Raw genomic sequence first — 10,674 nt, forward strand, 5'->3', positions numbered from 1 at the left:
CTGCTTATGATAAAACACTTGTGTGCTTAAACAATCAATGCTTGAAAATTAGCAAGAATCCCCAGGGTGTCCGGATCCTTAAAAAGTCTTAAAACGTCTTAAATTCTGTAGTATGAAAATAAAATGTCTTAAATTAGGGCATCAAAGGTCTCAAAATGTTGTCCAACCAACACCGCCAAGAAGATTTTAACTGTTTTGTACATGTTAGTCATGTGTCAGGGAAAACTGAATGGGTGGAATCTACTAAAGCAGTGGTTCTTAACGTTATTCCTGAAGGCCCACTGCTCTGAACATTTTATATGTCTCCCTTATTTAACACACCTGATTAAAATCATCAGCTCATTAGAAGAGATCTCTATGAACTGAGCTGAGTCTGTCAGATAAAAGGGACATACAAAATGTGCAGCGCATTGGGCCTCCAGGAACAGAGTTAAGAAACACCGTACTAAAGCACAATTTTGCGGGGAGTTGGCTTAAAGGCAGGATATGCAGGAATTATCTAAAAAACTTTTTCACATTTGTTTAAACTGTCTTTATATACCAATACATAATTAAAATGTAAGTACTCTGAAAAAGAGTATAAATCTCGAGTGTCTGTAGACCTCTCACAACTGTTTTAAACAGTTCATTATTTCCATTCGGGACGAAACAAATGATTGGCTTGCGCGACTATCACTCTCCATCGCGACCATGGCACCACCCCTGTTGCTATGGGATCTGCCCACACATGCGCACACCCGATTGATTTAAACGTGCACGAGGCACTCTAGGAAGAGCAAAAGTATGGCAGAGAAAGAGCATTCAGAACTCACAGTACCTGCATATGCAGTCAGCCAAGGCAAAAAAAGGAGTAAACAAAGAAATCAAACGAGAGTACATATCGCGTGGATTTTCTTCGAGTCGACGATGCGGTAGCGGTATTAAAAGTACTAAAAGCCATCCTATTCGTTTATATTCATAGTGATAAAGTTAGGTGTATTATTACATGTGATTGTGACATGATGTTACTACATGCACCGTGCTCCTTCCTTTCCGCTCGTCTGGTAAATGCTTCTCGTTCATGTGTTTTGGGGCGTGGCTTTAGAAGAAACCCAGAAGGGATGGGGTGGAGTGAATGGAAAAATGAGCTGTGTTTAAAACAGTCATGAGAGGTCTACAGACAGTCGATTTTTATACTCTTTTTCAGAGTACTTACATTTTACTAATGTATTGGTATATAAAGACAGTTTAAACAAATTTTTTTTTTTTTTAGATAATTCCTGCCTTTAAGTACGTGGACTGGGTATAAACAAATGGAGAAAAGTGTGAGCATTAGCTATGATGAACTGCACATTTAATGAAAACTGGTAACTCTGATTTTGCTCTATGGTAAAGACGAGTTAGCCGTTGTTTATTTTGCAAGAAAGTTTTAAAACTCTGAACAGTGGGCATCAAAGCTTTAGTGGTACACATGCAATGTAAGAAACATAAATCCGCTGCATAAACCTGTCGAAAACACCCGGCGCATCTCAATTTTGTTCTGTTGTGCCTACAGCAGTAGCCCTAAAGAGCACCACGGCATGCGAAACCTCTGCATCAGCAGTTTTAAGCACCGCGGCTTCTGCTCCATCAGACAACATTTGGCTCCACCTCCAATGAAGGCTTTCGTCGTCTACTCTTTTAACGCTGATTGGCATCCAGCTTATAGGTGCATTACCACCCCCTCTGCTCCAGAGGGTGGATCTGATCATAGGTCTACTAAACTCTATTTCCCTTACTCCTGATCCGTTCTCGATTATACAAATTGATAAATAAAACCACCTTAACCCAAGTAAACACAAAACATTTTATAAAATAAAACGAAGCCTGTCTTGTTTACAGTTCTGAATGAAAAGAGAATTAAAGCTTTTAATAAGTTGTTTACTTGGTCTATGTAAATATCTTAAGTATTATAAGAATTTAATGATGTGGTCTCTCCCTCTGTCATGCATGAAAGCCCACTGCTACATTACATGTATTTTGTAACTTTTATATACACTAGTCAACATTTGAAGTGGATCAAAACCTTTCCTAAAAGTTGCCTTAAAACCAATACCCAATTTCCGTTCTTGTCTTAGGACAACTTGGATGAAAGTTTTTGATCCACTTCAAATGTCTACTAGTATATATATTTTTTCCTTTAGCTCTGTTTTTCTTACAAAAATCAGATTACTTGATCGTCATCATTCACCAAAATAACTTTGTGAAACCCCTAGATTGGTTAAAACATTTTGAAGAATGTGATTTTGTTTAATTAATGCTATTTTTTTCTTCATATATTTTATCAAGGTGAAAAACTTGTAATGTCAGCAAAGTGTAAAAATCTTGTCTGATTTTATTCTTGTGAACCCAATCTCGTTTCATCTTGCCGAGCAAGTGTCTTGTCACACCCCTAGAAAATACATCTTGTTTTTTTCATTAAAGATAATTGGTCCTAAAAACACATGAATGCATGCCTATTGAACTATAAAATTGCACTTCATTGTTGTGATATATGTTCTTAAAAAGTCTTAAATTAGACATTGTGAAATCTGCAGAAACCCTGATCCCATTCTAATTTTGTTTTAACCAGTCTAAATTATGATTAATGTGATTTTACTTTTACCTTTCTATCTCTTAAATTAATAGGTCACCACAAAATGAAAATTCTGTCTTCATTTACTCTAAACCTGTTTTTCTAAGCCTGTATGTGATTTTATTCTCTTGAACTCAAAAGTTTTTTTTTTTAAAGAAGATTAACGCACAGTTAATGGTACCCATGTTATTTGTTTTTCCAACTATTGAAGTCGCTGGGTACTGCCAGCTGTGTGGTTGCCATTGTTTATCAAAATATCTCTTTTCTGTTAAATGGAATAATAAAACTCATACGGGTTAAGAACAACATTAGGGGGTGAGTAAATGATGACTGAATTCTTATTTTTGGGTGAATGATACCTTTAATGCTTACTGAAACAGCAGTCAATTGGTAAAGAACCTAACCTATCTTATAGAGCCTGTGATTTGTGATAACCCATATGTTTTCGGGTTAACACTTATAATCTTGTTCTTTGCCATGAACAAGTGTACAATAAGATATATATTTGACTTAACTCTGTTATTTGACATCAAGCCGACTTCTGTATTCACAGCGTGGCTTGTCACATGCATTAGCAAAGGTCTTAAGCAGTTGGATGATCGTAAGTTTTCGCAGGATTGTTTATGCTTGTTATGTATGGATGATTACAAACAACATTTCTAAAACAATTAGAGGCCTGTTTATTGCTTGGTCTGTTTACAGGATTCGATTGTTGATGATTTTGTTAAATTTTGGATTATTTGGTTCTTCGAAGCAACAAATTTAATTATTCTTGAATTAATTCTTTTCCTGTAAAAAACACAGCAATTGGTCATCTTTTACCAGCAGTAATGGATGTGTCTATTACCAACTCTGAAGTTCACTTTAAAGCAACTATATTTCCAGTTTTTGTCCTATGAAACTTTGTTTAAACAAAGGCCTGGCTGTTACCACGTACCTTTACCAGGTAAAAAAACTCAATGCATGACAAATAACGCAAAATGCAAACCAAACAAAAGTTTTTTCCACATTTTCTTTATCTCTGAACTATTTACCAGACTTTTCTGTGCTGACTCCGCAAATGCAGGACTTTCATTTGATGTGGACACCTGCAAATACTGTTGCACTTACAGATGCTTTCTGTAAAGTACTGTCAGCTGAGAGGTCATGAGATACAGTAGCACTTTTTGCTCTTTTGATGTAAAAATTAACATTAAATGTCACTTATTGCACATGCTTCATTTACCACATGCTTGGGTAAAAGTGTATGTGTGTTATCTAAAACTGCACAAAAGAGGTGAAAACACAATCTCATAATAATAAAAAACAAAGAATTAATTATTTTTCAGTAATAAAAGTGTTGCATTGGCTGTGGATTTAAGGAGGAGCAGCTGCTCCAGAGATGATCTGTGAAATCAATCAGTTCATATTAAACCTAAGATTCATCTCTCATTGAGGGCATAATGTGGAGGTGCAGGAACGAGGAGACAAAGTGTTATGACACAAATGATATCCTCTTTCCTCCCTTTATAACGTTTATCCTCTGTTATCAAATGATCAAGTGCATTAAAAAACCCAAATATTTAATAAAATAAAGTTCAGTTAATAATGTGAAGCCTCGTGTGACATTTGTCAACAACAACAACAAAAAATATGCCACTGTGGTAATACCACAAATATGACAAAGCATCTAAAATCAAAATACCTTATAGAGCACGATGAAGTGCAGCGCCTCTGTCATCAGCATCACAGTCATCTTTGATTGATTTTCAGAGCATTCCATTATACTGACTTTTATCACGGTTTATCAGTAGAGTTTATCAGTTAAAAAAATAGGCTCAAGAGGAAAATGTAAATGTCAGCATTCACTTGTTTTATCTCCAAAATGTATAAAGGGAAGAAATCTTGTAATAGTGTTCAGTGCAAAAAGTTGTCATGTCTATTTTATTTGATATTAATAATGATGGCTATCAAAATACCCCACAAAATCAATTTAATAAACTTTAATACATACATAAAAATATATCGGATCGACAAGAAAATAAATGGTATTGCCCATCACTAGCTGTGAGTCTGAAGCGGAAGGAATAATGATAATGTCGGTCTTGTCTACATCACCAATCCCAGGAAGTAAAATTTTAGATCATTAAAGGAACAGTATGTAAGAAATGTATATCAATTAATCATAAAATGGCCCTGATATGTCACTAGACATTAAGAAATTATTTTCATTTCAAATATTTATATAACTGACAACAGTGGTCCGGCCAGGATATTGTCATTTAAAAAGTGGAGGTGCAGCCCTCAACTGATGTTTATGTTGTCATGTTGTGTATTGGCCACCAGCTGTGTGATTGCAGTACCAGTTTTAGCCACAAGTTTTGTGATTGCAATACCAGTTTTGGCCACAATCCTACATACTGTTCCTTTAAGGTCATTAAGATGCATTTTTCATTATGAAGATAGAAAGAATTTAACAAGTAGTTACATTTTTAAATATATTCGGTCTTATATAAAAGAATATCCGCAGGTTATAATAAGGTTGTTAGTGTAAATATTTAGGACGCAGTGTGATTTTGTTTTATTCAGATTTTCCAAACAACAGATCATTGTCATAAAGTTTACTGTAATGTTTTTCGAGGTGCTTTTCCAGCGCCAAAGGTCTAACCATTCATGATAATTTCTGGTAGTTATTTATCCAATTGGATAAAAGAGTGGTCAGTCACTTCATCTTTCCATGGTTACTATAAAATTGTGACAGCTTTTCAATCTTTTCATTTACATTTATCCATTTAGCAAACACTTATATCCAAAGCGTTATTTTGGTAAAATTAAGCAGTTTATTTCAATTAATTTGAATGAATACAAATTAAACTTGACACAAGGTTCTTTTGGCCTTTGTTTTCAGTGTGTGAATATGGAGTTTATTTCTGCATTAAACACAGACATCTGGCCCAGATGTCTCAGGTGATACTAACCCTAACCACCCAAACCTGATGACAGCAGAAGATCTGTATGGTGGACTGTAGGCATGTAGGGTTGTCTGCATCTACAGTGGTCTGTAGCTCTGCTGAAAAGGCAAATACACTAAATGATTTAGATAAGGAAAGATGCTAACATGGTATGATAACATTTATTGATGAATGTTTCAGTCCACCAGGGCCGAATCTAGATGTAGGCAGGGGTGGGCTGAGCCCACACAAACATCTGTCTTGCCCACCCAATCAAAATTTAGTCAAAGACATCATGTGAGTGCCGTGACCTCATATTGTGAATAGTGAACATCACGTTCTTTGTCAAAAAAAGGGCCTGCTGCACACGCGTCAAAACCGTTTATGATAAAAGAGACACTCATGTCCACAAAACACACGCAAGACACTCCCTTTACACTAAACTCTGATTACACATGAGATAATGCAAGTATCTGGCAAACGTGAGCGTCTCTTTTATCATAAACCCTTTAGACACGTCTGCAGCAGGCATGTTTTTTGGCAGGACACGTGATGCACATACATGTAGAACACATATTTTGAAAAAAGGAACCACACACATGATGGGCTACATACATGTTGTGACGAACTTTGCACCGAGCGCCCTCGAAAAAGAAGTCACCGGCCGCCACTGGTGAATAGGTAGTATAGTGATTGCATTGTGAGGTTACACTTTTATCTCGTGGTGACCTCAGCATCCAGGGATCTCATGGTGAGATCACATTGAGATCAAATATAGTTGACTAGATGATAAATGAAGCATTTGAACTTACTCCATACCAACACTTGGTTACACGTGTACTGTAGATATATATTGCTACGAACATCTTTGTATCAACTGTACCCTGTTATATTATGACCACACCTTTATGTTTAAAAAAAAAATGTATTTCCTGTATCTCAACTTGCCGTAGAAAACAATACTTATGTCATATCCATTGTTTTATTATAGAAGGAGTGTAGTTACTATTTTATTAAGATTGATTACCGTTTGTACCATAGTTTAACTATAAATACCATAGTTACACTGGTTTACTTTGATGTTGAGACCATAATGAACCTGTGGTTATTGAGGTTTTGCATGTTTAAATACAGTGTAAAAGCTTACCAGTAAATTTTTTTTAACAGATGTAAAATTTGTTGATTGTACACAAAGTTCATTTCTTTTGAAATATCCATTTGTTATGTAGCATTCATAAATAACTTTATTTCAAAATGCTGTAATTTCGGGCACTTACTCCGTCAGTGTTGTGTTGCTGATAGTGTAAACTGATATATTTCATATATTTCATAGAGCGAAAGCTTATGGAGGACGTGCCCCCGACCCATCCTGATGGGAGGTCATCTCTTATATCTAAACTCAACTTCTCTCTTTCATACATGTATTCAGGCTTTGTGAGGATATTTCATCCGTGTTTTTTTCCTCCAGCACACAACACAAGCTCTGCAGATGTTCTCTGAAAGTGAGACATCGAGTTAATAATTACAACAACAAAAACCATGCATATCAGTGTCTAAGGTAAAGATTTGTGAGATGAAAAAATATTTTCCTTGTTTAATTGGTAACAACAACACAGCATAAAAGTCAAGACACTGGCCATTATAAACATCTTTTCTCAATTCCTTTTAGTAAAATCCATTGTTAGGTTGTATTTTAACCCTAGCCCTCCATCATAGTGTGTATAATGTTGAACTTTGCACAATTTAGGAGATTGAGCATGAAATATATGCGTTGAAAGATCTCTACTGATGAACTGTGGGTTTCTCAAAAATTGTCCTCTTTCTATTTCTATGTGACTTTTGTTGAAACAATGCGTTCGGCATTTCAGTCTAAAAGGATTCGAAAAGCCTTAAAGCCTTTCAGGTTGAACAGGGTTTCTGTCATAACAATCTAGTGAACATGACAACATTACCAGCATTGTTCAGAAATGATTTTCCTTTATTGATTATATGATCAGTTAAATTGCATGTGCAAAAGTATGCGCACACAGCAGGTTTAGATAAATCTGCAATATGCTTTATCACAGACACATACGATTCTGTGTTGTTCTTTAGTTATTGTAAATCTTATTTGTTGAACTGCAAATCATATGGTTACGTTGTTACATCTGATTTTTCCAAATGTGATGTGGACAGTTTGTAGTTCAAAACTTTGATAGGGTTATTGTTTTTTATCTGCACTCTGCGTCCATGTGTTGAGAGTATACACTTTTGTTTGCTCATTTGTGACTTCAAGACCTTCATGTGATTTTCTGTTTTCATTTGATCAAAGCTTCTGCTGATGTAAAGGTTGCAGTCTTTTTGCCTTTCATCTTTAGTGTGAAACTGTTGTGATGTTCTGAATGCGTTCTTGACATAAGTTTGTAACAATTTTTCTTGAATTGTTTGACTGATATTTTTATTGGCCTTTGTGATATTACTATTGGCCTTTGTTTGTTAAAGTACAAACATTAAGGTCATTTTATGTGTTCTCATTAAAATACCTTGTCTTCCATATAAACACTGTGGCTTTTGATGCTTTTCCATGCTCTTCAATAACTAAGCTTAGTGGCATTTTATTTTGTTAGTTTCACATTCCATCTGCAGTAAGACTTATAGTTACAGAAGCTCAGTTTTAAGTTGATTCAGACATATATAAATTCTTCAGTCTATTCGGATTCGTCTGGTGGCTGTAAAGCTCAGTGATGTTTTGTTGCTACAATAACAGAGAGCAAGACCTTGAAGTTGGCTGAAGATTGAAATTTATAAGATTAGTTTATGACACGTTTAGTATAACAGTCTATCAACAGAGCCATATTCAGCTCAATGTATGCCAGAGGATATCATACAAAGGTTATTTAAGAGAAGATTCGTTTTACAATGTGCAGTAATGCTGAGCACGCTTGACTCATAGATAAATAACCCCAATGACCTGCATGAAACTAACTAGCTTACCCATCATAGAGACACTGAGGGAAAAGAACCTGGATCGCCCCTGTCTTAAAGTCTGTGTTTCTGAGAAAAACAAACTCATGTTCATCTGGAGAAGGATCTGATATGCTGATGCGGGTCTGATAAGCACAAGCCCTTAAATACTGTAAGTGTGTGTTGCGACGAGTCCAAAGATAAATTACACTGCTTAGTTTATAACACAGCAAATTAGATATTATAATGCAATGTAACATTATAAAATACAACATTTTACCTTACGATGACCTTGCAGAGTGCAAGCTACTCCTGAACTTATAAATAGGAAGATTTTTCTGGGTAAAGTTTTGAAACGCGAGCCGACTGAGCTGATTAGTGCCGATGATGACAAAGTCATATATATATATATATATATATATATATATATATATATATATATATATATATATATATATATATATATATATATATATATATACAATTTTATATACACACAAACAGCACACAAACGTTTTTAAATATAAAAATGTAAAAAATTATTATTAAGTTTATTGGACATAAAGGAGGAACGATTACAAGACGTTAAAAGCCGTAAAGAGTTGTTTCACCTGTAGCCTGGTAAGTAATTTAATTGAAATATCTATTTTTAATGCTACCCCACAGATTTATTGTATATGATGACTTTGTACCATATGGTGAGATGAGAACCTTTAAGTAATGCTTTCAAAACACTATCCGAGTGCTGAAAGGTTTCGGCTCCCCACACGTTTGTAAATTCTTTATCTCCTGTTTGTTACAAATAAAGTACTTTTAGAGTACAAACCTTTTCTTGCATATTTGTAAATAATTTTTTTGACATTACACTGATCATGTATGCTATAAGATGAGACTCTCATTGGTTTATTGCACGTTATGCCCAAAACGCACCCATTACTCATTACTAGAATAGGATTTTAGACTGTGCGCTGGGTGCACAAACCATTTTTCCATTCTTAAATTAGCAAAAGTGTATTCGGACACCCCAATTTAGACTTTAGACCATGCGCTCACCTTTCATATATTAACATATATTTCAAAATGTATTTCAATAGCAACAAATACATTTCTAATTTTACAACCCATATTGCAAAAATAATAATGATAATAATTTTCCTGGCCAAAATGGAAAAGTTTGCATAAAATGTCTAAAGTATAAGTATCAAATGTATAATTATATGTCAAATATACAATTATAAGTATTTTTAATGTTCTCCCTACTGAATACTCAACGGTCAACTGTTAGTAATATTATAACAAAATGGAAGCAGTTTGAAACAACAGCCACGAAGTGGAAGGCCACGTTAAATCCCAGAGCTGGGTCAGATCATGCAGAGGCACACAGTGCACAGAAGCAACTTTCTGCTGTCAATAACACCACAACTCCAAACTTCATGTGGCCTTCAGAATAGCCCAAGAACAGTGCGTAGAGAGCTTTATGAAATGGGTTTCCATGGCTGAGCAGCTACATCCAAGCCTTACATCACCAAGTTCAGTGCAAAGCCTCAGCTGCAGAGGTGTAAAGAACGCCGCCTCTGGACTCTTGAGCAGTGGAGACGTGTCCTCTGGAGCCACAAATCTTGCTTCTCTGTCTGGCAATCCGATTGACAAGTCTGGATTTGGCAGTTGCCAGGAGAACGATACTGCATTCTGCCAAGTGTACAATTTGGTGAAGGTGGGGTTTTGGTGTGGGGTTGTACATTTTTTAAAACAATTATATATTAACTTACATAACAAATACTACATAATGTTTTCAGTGTGTGTGGAATAGCGTGTGTATTATTTGTCTTTCTGTGTACCAGTGGCGAGGCTACAGTACATAAGGGCCAGGGTGGCACTGGTCCACTCGGATTAACAGCTTGCCCACCCAGTCAGAAGAGACACAAACTATTTTTATGGAAAAGCAGAAAAAAATCACACTTAAATTATAATAATCTCTGTAATAATAATCGCTCAAATATCATTTAGAATAAATAACTCTCTATATAGAAAGTTTATTATTTGCGTGTGTTTCTAAACCTTGCAAATGTTAACATTCAAATCATTTTAAACAATTTGAGTGCAAGATGATGTTAAAGTAAACTGTTTTCTGTGCGCACGCACATACTCAAGCACTCGGAATGTTAAAAAAGCACGCAAACACAAAATCCCCCTCTTTTTTGTCGTGGC

Source organism: Paramisgurnus dabryanus, chromosome 4, assembly GCF_030506205.2.
Source record: "Paramisgurnus dabryanus chromosome 4, PD_genome_1.1, whole genome shotgun sequence".
NCBI classification, from domain to species: domain Eukaryota; kingdom Metazoa; phylum Chordata; class Actinopteri; order Cypriniformes; family Cobitidae; genus Paramisgurnus; species Paramisgurnus dabryanus.